We start from the raw sequence: 10,330 nt of genomic DNA, 5'->3' as shown, positions 1-10,330 counted from the left end.
GTGTATGAGCTGTGCTCGCATTGAAAGTAACACTGAAAATCCCTGTTGTGTCTCTAAAGCTGCTGCCTTTAATTGACAAGGATGCAAGCACTATCCCATTGTTGTGTAATATTTCTCTCTAGGTGGGTCCTGAGTTCTCTCTTTCTGCAGAGTGGCCAAATCCCTAGCCCTGACTTAATGAAGGTCCGAGGAATTTGGTCATGGATGTTCACAGTGTGTCTTTCACGTGATACTTTTTTATATCCTGGTAGATGGCCCAATGCCTAAGTGTCTGACCTGTGACCAAATGTCCCTCTAACAGGAAACTTGTGTATACTGGTAGACACCCTTATGGCTCTTGTCTGAGCTATGTCCAGTTTATTCCTGCCAAGATAGCCACTCTGTCAGAGAGCCTTGGCCAGGAGAAAAGTTAGGTTCAAGTGTGCCAGTCGGTGAGACACAGAGGATGCAACAACAAAACCCACGAGAAAACAGAAGCAGTTTATTATTCACAGCATGAGAGAAGAGAGGTTCCACTGAGGGCTAGTGGGAAGGTCACAGGGCCAATATGCTCAGCCAGCAGGTGGAGAGCTGGAGGGACATGAACCTATGAACCCAGGCCTTTGCTGGGGTTCAGGGTGCTACCCAAGCAGGTTTCCTTCAGAGAGTTCTAGTTGGTGGGCCAAGGCATGAGTTGGTGGAGTCATGCTGTGCCTGAGAAGTGATCACTGTGGCACATCTGTGCAGTCTATGAGGGGTGTGGGGGTCAGTGGGGTGGGTCAGTCTGTTGTATCTAGCTGCCCCATAGGGAGGTGGTCACCAGGAAGCAGTTGCATAAGGCAGATATGTGGATCGACCGCACTGAGAAACTGGGGGTAGGTAGAAAGCTGGAAACTGTCAAGCGTGACTAAGTCCTGCTTCTGGAATGAGAAAGTTAAACCTGTATTCAAAACAGATGCCGAGGCAACATAACATTATTAGGAATTCACTGTACCCATAGTTAGAACTTAACATATTTTTTAGTTCATTTTTTTTAACTGACATAAATAAAATCTACTCCTTTTAGCATATAGTTCCATGCATTTAACAAATGCTCACAGTCATGTAACCACCACTGCAGTCAATCTTATCACCAGATAAGATTGATAAGATACAGACAATCTTATCACCCTCAATAATTCTCATGTGCTGCCCCATTTTTCATTAACCTCTCCCTACATCTTAGCACCTGGAAACCACAGATCTATTTTCTGTTTCTATAATTTTGCTTTTTCCAAAATGTCATATAAAAGGAATTTTTTTTACATAGGCTCCTTTCACTTGGATTAATGCTTTTGAATTTCACCGACATTGCATGTATTAATATAAGTAGTTCTTTCTTTTTAATTGCGGAGGTGTATTTCTTTGTATGGATATACTATATTTTATTTATCCATTTATCTACTGAATGGCATTTCAGTTATTTCTAGTTTGTGGTAGTTATGAATAAAGCTGCTATAAGTATTTGCTTATAATTTTTTGTGCAAACATGAATTTTCATTTTTCTTGAATAAATATCTAAGTGGGATTGCAGGGTCATATGATAAGTATCTGTTCAACTTTTTAAAACTGCCACACTTTGACAAAGTGGCTGTGCCAGTTCTACCAGTAATATATTTTATTTTATTTATCTTGCATTTTTTAAAAAAAGAACAGTTTTATTTAGATATAATTCACCTACCATAAAATGTATCCACTTAAAGTAGCAATTCAATGGTTTTGAAGTATATTCACAGAGTTGTGTAACCATCACCACAATCAATTTTAAAACATTTTCATCACCCAAAAAAGAAACACTGTATCCATTAGTAGTCACCACTTATTTCTCCCCATCTCCTCCAGCCCTAGGCAATCATGAATCTGCTTTCTATTTCTATATATTTCTATACTGGACAATTCATATTAGTGGAATCATATAATAATATGCAGTCTTTTGTGACTGACTTCTTCACATAATTTCAAGGTTCATTCATGTGGCAGTATGTATTAGTATAATACTTTATTCCTTTTTATTGCCAAACAATATTCCATTTTTGGATATACCACATTTTATTTATCCATTCATTCATGATGGGCATCTGGGTTGGGTTGTTTTCACTTTTTGGCGATTATGAATAATGTTATGCACATTTGTGTACAAGTTTTTACATGGACACATATTTCTTACTATTAAGTATATATCTAGAAATAAAATGGCTAGATCATATGGTGACTCTATACCTAATTGTTTTATGTACTGCAAGGTTGTTTTTCAAAGTGACTGCACCATTTCACATCCCCACCAGTAACATAAGAGGGTTCTAATTTTTCTATATCCTCACAATACTTGTTATTTTCTTTTTTTTATTATAGTCATCCCAGTGGGTATGAAGTGGTATCTCATTGTAGTTTTAATTTTCATTTCCCTAATTAATAATGACTAGCAATATTTTTATGTGTTTATTTGCCTCCCATATATCTTCTGTTCCTGTTTTTTGGCTTTTTTTGTTTTAATTCAGCTGTTTGTTTTCTTATTGAGGTTGGGGTTTTGTTTGGGTTTTTTGTTTGTCTGTTTGTTTTTGTTAGAGATGGAGGGGTCTTACTATGTTGCTCAGGTTACTCTTGAGCTCCTGGCCTCAAGCAATCCTGCTTCAGCCTCTCAAGTAGCTGGGATTAAAGCCACTGTGCCTGGCTGTTACTGAATTTTGAGAGAACTTTATATATTTTGGATACTGTCAAGGCTGATAGATTTGGCCTGTGAAGAAACAGCAAGCCCTTTTTAGATTCAGGTAGTTTTATTATTTAATTTGATAGGGAAAGCAAGAGTAGCCAAAGGTGCCAGGTCCCAATGTTCTTTATGTCCCACAGGACAACACTGAAACAAAGGGGACTATATGAAATCGCAATATACTGGAACTGCTTGTTGCTGAGCAGTGGGTGCCATGATGCAACTATGTAATTTTATAGCCTACAGCTGTATCCTGAAAAGGAGGGTTAGGCAGAAAGACTTATACCTAAGTAGAACCTGGGAAGAAATGAGAAACTGTCTCATGACAGCCTCCCAGGAAAGATAGACAAATTGAAAATGGCCTTGTGGTAGCTCCTCACAAGCCTTCCATGCTGTTGTGCTCTGGGAGGGCCACAAGGCTTTCTTCCAAAACTTAGATCAGCTGCAGTTTAAGCCCTGCCTTTGTAGCCTATGTGGATACATTGCAAAGCCATCAGAGTGGGTCCCCCTACACATACAAGACCTTTGTTAGACAAGTATTTTGCAATTATGTTTCCCCAGTCTGAGGCTTGTCTCTTAATTCTCTTATTAGTGTTGTTTTTTAAAAGAGCAAGTTTTTAATTTTGGTGACTTCTAATCTATGAATTGTTTCTTTTATGGATTGTGCTTTTTGTGTAGTTTCCAAGAAACCTTTGCCTACCCCAAGATCACAAGGATTTTCTCATATGTTTTGTTCTTTTATTATTATTATTATTTTAGTGTATTATAGGAGTTCAAGTGTTAAGGATATGTTTTGTTCTGAAGTTTGATAGTATATATGTAGGTCTGTGATTCAGGTTAATTTTTGTATAAGGTGCTAGGTAGGGGTTGTTTTGTATTATTTTGCTATGCATGTCCAATGGCTCCAGGACTATTTGTTGAAGAAACTTCTTTCTCTATTGAACCACGTTTGTATCTTTGTGATATACATGTGGATCTATTTCTAGATTCTCTATTCTGATTTACTGATCTATGGGTCTATCTGATTTTCACTAAAATCACACACTCTTGATTACTATAGATTTATAGGAAGACTTGAAATCAGGTAGTAGGAGCCTCCTCCAACTTTACTGTTGATATATTAGGTTGTGGAGAATTGACCTCCTAACAATGTTGAGTTTTTCAATCTATAAACATGTTACATATCACCATTTATTTAGGTTTGCTTTGATTTTGTTTCTTCAGTGTTTTTTTTTTTTTTTCAGCATACAGAACTAGCACATACATTGTTATACACATGCATAAGAATTTCATGTTTTGGTGTCATTGCAAATATTTTTATTGAAAAGTTTTGATTTTCATATATTCATTGCTTATATAACAGAAATTCAACTGATTTTTGTATTGGGACCTTGCATTCTATAGCCTTGCTAAACTTAAATATTAGTTCTAGATTTAAAATTTTTTCTTGCAATTTTCTACATAGACAATCATATCTGAAAATTAAGACAATTTTATTTCTTTCTTCATTTTAATTTTTATCATTTTATTTCTTTTCTTGCTTTATGGTATTGGCTAAGACTTCCAGTACAATGTTTAATATAGATGATGAGAGTGTCCATCCCTACCTGTTTACTGGCCTTTTGGAAAAGAATTTAGTCTTTTACCATCAAATATGCGGTTAGCTATAGCTTTTCTATAGATGCCCTTTATCAGTTTATGGATGCTCCCTTTTGGTTACAATAGGATATTGGGATTTTTTTCAAATGTTCTTTTCTGTATCTGTTGAGATGATTATGTACTTTCTCTTCTTTAGTCTATTAACATGGTGAATTATATAAATGCATTTTCAAATATTGATCCAGCTTTACATTCCTAGATTAAATCTCAGTTGATTATTATGTAAAAAAATTTTTTATATACTCCTGGATTTGATTTGGTAATATTTCATTTAGGATTTTTGCAGCTACATTCGTTAGACATATTAATTTTCTTTACTTGTAATTTCTTTTTCTGGTTTTGGTATTAGGGTAATACTGATCTCATAAAATGAGTTATGCAGAGTTCTTTTCCCTTCTATTTTTTTGGAAGAGTTTATGTAGAATTGGCGTTATTTCTTTTTTTAAAGGTTTTATAGAATTTGCCAGTGAAGCCAATTAGGTGAAGGATTTAAACTATAAATTTAATTTTCTTAACAGATACAGTACTATTCAGGTTATCTAGTTTTTCCTTGAATAAAGTTTGGTAGGTTCTGCCTTTTAAGGAATTTGTCTAATTCATCTATGTTGTCTAATTTATAGGCATTATAATTATTTGTAATATTCTTACAATATCCTTTTAGTTCCTCGGGATCTGTAGTGACCCTGATATTGGTAATTTATGTTTTCTCTTTTCTTTGTCACTATGGCTAGAGGCTGATTGATATTTTAAAATAATTGGCTTTAATTTTTATTTATTTTTCTCTATTATATTTATATTTTCAATTTTGTTGATTTCTCCTCTTTATTATTCATTTCCTTCTGCTTGTTTTATATTTAATTTGATCTCTTTTTTCATATTTATTAAGGTAGTTTATCATTAATTTTGAAACCTTTCATCTTTTCTAATGAAGCATTTAATGCTATAAATTTCTCTCCAAATACTGCTTTAGCTGCATCCCACAAACTTTGAAATTTTTTTTCCATTTTCATTTAGCTCAAAATATTTGCCAAATTGACATCTAATTCTGCTTTGACTCAGAGGTTATTTAGAAGTATGTTGTTGAAATCTCAAACATAATGTAATTTCTAAGACATCTGTTATTATTTTTAGTTTAATTCTTCTATGCACAAAGAAAATATTTTACTTGGTTTTTATTTTTAAAAATTTGTTAAGGTGTGTTTTATGGCAGTGTTCGATATGTACTTGAAAAGCATGTGTATTCTGTCGTTTGTTGGGATGTTCTATAGATAGCACATATATATAATGGTATACAATATATATGATATAATGACATATAACTTGAACTATAGGTCAAGTTGATAGCATTGTTGGAGTCATATTTCTTAACTGAATTTCTGGAGCTCGGATTCCAATCTCTGAGTTGGAAAATGATCTCTAAGATTGAATACAGAATCCAGTGAAAAGAAATCTGGTTTTGTTTCTTATAAAGTCTATATGTAAATAATGCCTTGAAGCTTACAGTCTGCACATTCCAGATTATTTACCGGCTTCGGACTTTAAGGTCGTAGGACCCAGAGACAATATACGTTGTGTTAGTCTATAATGGTTTCATGCAAGAGCCAGTTGTTTTCTGAATTAGATTTTAAGATCCCTGAGTATTTCCTGAATGGTACACTGCATAGAAATAATTTTGACTACCTGAGTCTTCAACAGTGCTGTACACACGGTAGGGACTAAAATGCATATCTTTGTAATTGCTTAAATGCAGAGGAAGTTTTCTGGACTATTATACTGGCTAGGCAGAAACAAAGGGATTCGGGTGCTTATACCAACCGTTTATGTTGTGTCTTTGGCGCTGTGCAGGTCTTGTCGACATTCTGCTGGGGGCGGCATTCCCTTGGTTTCCCCCCAAACCACAATCCCTCCAGTTTCCAGGTCTGCAGGGCCAGTTTGCCAGGCAGCTCCCAGGGGTGAACTGGTGATAAAAAGCAGTTGTACAAGGCTGAGAGACACGCTTGAGCGACGCCCACAGCTTCATCACATTCCACGAATCACAGTTCAAGAGGAGCAGAACAAATTTCAGACCACAAAGGTGGTTAATGGCCCCCTCAGAGCCTAGATGTCCTGCCTCCCAGCCTGTGTCCCTCTGGGGACACGCACACCCCCATGCAAGGGGATGGCCCTCCTGGGTATCTTGGAGACTGAAGGGGCTTCAAGATCCTAAGTGATGATTTTTTCCAGAGACATAATTTACATATTAAAGCTGGGTAGTGGAGAATATTTCTTGACGTAGGGTAGGTGGTGAACAGGCTTTCCTTATATTTACTTATCCGTCAAATCTCCTTATACCAGAGTACACTCACCTCTTTAGAGGAGCACTTTTAAAAATAAACCAATGGGTCAAGAAGTCACAGTGGAATTAGAAAATATTTGGGGACAAATGAAAAATGAAAACACAACATACTAAAATGTATGGCATGCTGTTCTCAGAGGGAAATGTATGACTATAAAGGACTACATTAAAAAAAGAGACAGATGTCAAATTCAGTAACTTAGACTTTAAGGAACTAGAAAAAACAAAGCAAAGTAAACCCAAAGCTAGCAGAAGAAAAGACATCATAAAGAGTTATAAAGAGTGGAGACAAATGACATAGAGAATGGAAAAATAATAGAAAATTAACAAAAACAAAACTTGGATCTTAGAAAAGATCAAGAGAATTGACAAACTTTTAGTTAGACTGACTGAAAAATAGGGAACGGTGGGAAGAGAGAAGATGCAAATAACTAAAACAGAAATAAAAGTAAGGACCTTACTTTTAATTTACAGAAATAAAATGTTTTGTTAAGAGAATTCTATGGACAATTGTATACCAACAAATTAGACAACCTAGATAAAATGGACAAATTTTTAGACCACAAAAATTGTCAAAACTAACTCAAGAAGACATAGAAAATATCTGAGCAGACCTATAACAAGTAAAGAGATTGAATGAATAACCAAAAATCTCCCAAGTACCTGCCAGAGACGGGGTGGGGCAGGGAGGGAGGATTGGGGAGTTACTTCTTAATGGGTGCAGAGTTTTCAATTTGTAAAAATGAAAAAGTTCTGAAGATGGCTGGTGGTAACGTTTGCAGAACAATGTCAACATACTTAATGCCACTAAAGTGTACACATAAAAATGATTAAGAGGATAACTTTTATGTTGTGTATATTTTACCATCACCAACAACAAAAAATACATTTCTCAATTTAAAAATTAAAAAAAAAATCCAACAAAGAAAAGTTAAGAACCAGATGGTTTCATTGGTGAGTTTTACCAAACTTTACAGAATAATTAAGACTAATTCTTCTCAAACGCTTCCAAAAAGTATAAGAAGAGGGAACATTTCCTAACTCATTTTATGGGGCCAGCAGTTCTAATAACAAAGCAGACAAAGACATTAGAAGAAAAGAAAATTAATAACAATGTCATTTATAGATGTCAAAAATCCTCAGCAAAATGCTAGCAAACTGGGTGGGCACAGTGGTTCACACCTGTAATCCTAGCACTCTGGGAGGCCAAGGTGGAAGGATGGCTCAAGGTCAGGAGTTTGAGACCAGCCTGAGCAAGAGTGAGACCCTGTCTCTACTAAAAATAGAAACAAATTAGCTGGACAACTAAAACTATATAGAAAAAAATTAGCCGGACATGGTGGCACATGCCTGTAGTCCCAGCTACTTGGGAGGCTGAGGCAGGAGGATTGCCTGAGCCCTGGAGTTTGAGGTTGCTGAGAGCTAGGCTGATGTCACAGCATTTTAGCCCAGGCAACACAGCGAGACTCTGTCTCAAATAAATAAATAAATGCTAGCAAACTGAATCCATGAATAACAGCACAGTGAAAGGATTAAATGCCAGTGTACTCCATGACTATGGTGGACAAAATGTTTGTGTCCTCCCAAAATTCATGTGTTGAAATCATAACTCTCAGTGGTGCAGGACTGGATGCTTTTCCCCTGAGATCAGGACCGTGACAAGAATGGCTGCTATTCAACATTTTATTGGGAATTCTAGACTGAGAATTAGAGAAGAGAAAGAAAGGGCATCCAAATTGGAAAAGAAGAAGTAAAGCTCTCTAGACTTGAATGACATGATCTCATATATAGAAAATCCAAAAGAATCTGCAAAAATAAACTACTTGAATGAATAAACAAATTCATCCAGAGTTTCAAGATACAAGTTCAAGATCAACTTTTTAACATGATAAAATACATCCATAAAAATATCTATAGTTAACATCATGCTTAAATAGCGAAAGACTGAACGCTTTCTCTTTAAGACTGACGACAATGAAAGGATGCTTGCTGCTGGGAAAGGCAGTCATGCACAGCTTCCTGCCCTTTGCACTGGAGCATTTCCTTGCAGAGAGATAAAGAGCCCTCGCAAACTGTTCTGGGCACATCTCTGTTTGGGAGTATCTTTTTCCATTCCAAGTTTGATGTGTACTTCTTCATCCTGCCAAAGTATATGCATCAAGTGGCACCTTGCTAACCCCACTGCCCTATCTGTTCCTGGAGGGGAGGGAATGGGGTCCTTTGCCTGCAGCACAAGAGGAGTGCGTGCAGACCAGCTCTCTGCACTGGCTGCGGGACAAGACACGCTGGCCTTGGGGGACTGACATGTACTTACTATTGAAGCTGATCTTATTCTCTGTCTTCTCTGTGTGAGTAAAGCATTGTTCCGTCCAGTGCCTTTCTGTGTGAGTCACATCTTTCTTGGCGACCCCAACACCCACAAACCATGCAGTGGGTTGATATCCTGGTACCGCTGCTCCTGGGGATAGACAACAGGTGTCAGGTGCTCAATATCTGCTCTCACCGCCCCTAGTCAGCAGCATGCTTGTGTTTTAGCCAGTGAAATGAGGCAAGAAAAAGAAGTAAAAGGCATACAAGATTGAAAAGGAAGAAATAATACTGTCTCTATAGCCTCAAACAACATGATTTTCTATGTAGAAAATCCCAGTGAATCTTAACAAAAAACGCTGTTAGAACTTAGTAGTTTAACAATGATAAAGGATCATTAACAAGATAAAGGATCAGCACTCTAATTATATGTTTCTATAGACAGCATATCAAGTTGAAACCAAAAATTTTAAAATAATGCCATTTATAATCTTCAAAAAAGAAATATGTAGGTATAAATCTAACAAAATATGTGCTGAATCTGTTTGCTGAAATTTCCAAAATGCTAATGAGGGAAGTCAGACAAGATCTAAGTAAATGAAGAGACAGAACATGTACACAGATTGGATAACACAATATATTGAAGATGTCAATTATTCCCAAGTTGAGCTGCAGATGCAAAGCAATTCCAGTCAAAATATTAGCAGGATTTTTGGTACACGCACACACACACACACACACACACACACACACACACACACACAAGCTGATTTAAACATTTATGTGGAGACAAAGAAACTAGAATAGCCTAACCAATTTTAAAAAGAAGAGGAAGAAATTTGGCAGATTCACATGACTTGATTTTAAGGCATAAAAACATAGTAAACAAAACAGTATGGTGTTAATGAAGGGATATACAGATAGATCAATAGAACAGAATAGAAATTCCAGAGATAGACCCATCCAAATATGGCTAATTGAGTTTTTGCAGAGATACAACAACAATTCAATGGAAGAAGGAAAGTATTTTTCAACAAATGATGTTGGAACAATTGGATATCCACATGCAAAAAAGCGAACCTTCACCCAAACCTCTCACCTTATATAAAAACATATTCAAGGTGAATCATACATCTAAATGTAAAACATGAAACAATAAAACTTCTATGTGAAAAAAATACAAAAAATCATCATGACCAGGAATTAAGCAAAGAGTTCTTTAGACATGACACCACAAGTATGACCCACTGAAGAAAAAAATTGATGAATTGGACTTCATCAAATTTAAAAACTTTGCCCTGTGA

General features: G+C 36.1%; 1 long non-coding RNA gene across 2 annotated transcripts in view; it reads right to left on the bottom strand.

Annotated features, from left to right (window-relative positions):
* Positions 1-515: 515 nt before the first annotated feature.
* Positions 516-10,330, bottom strand: part of LOC105874240 (uncharacterized) — a 19,364-nt gene continuing 9,549 nt past the window's right edge. For both annotated transcript variants that reach the window (XR_001155423.3, XR_001155422.2), the window contains exons 3-5: positions 9,034-9,177; positions 6,200-6,341; positions 516-919 (exon numbers count right to left, since the gene is read on the bottom strand). This is a non-coding gene — a long non-coding RNA (uncharacterized LOC105874240). The remainder of the gene's footprint in view (positions 920-6,199; positions 6,342-9,033; positions 9,178-10,330) is intronic.

Source organism: Microcebus murinus, chromosome 17 (genome assembly GCF_040939455.1).
Source record: "Microcebus murinus isolate Inina chromosome 17, M.murinus_Inina_mat1.0, whole genome shotgun sequence".
Lineage (NCBI taxonomy): Eukaryota > Metazoa > Chordata > Mammalia > Primates > Cheirogaleidae > Microcebus > Microcebus murinus.
The sequence above is the reverse complement of the archived record's forward strand: the minus strand, read 5'-3'. Positions and strand labels throughout refer to the sequence as shown.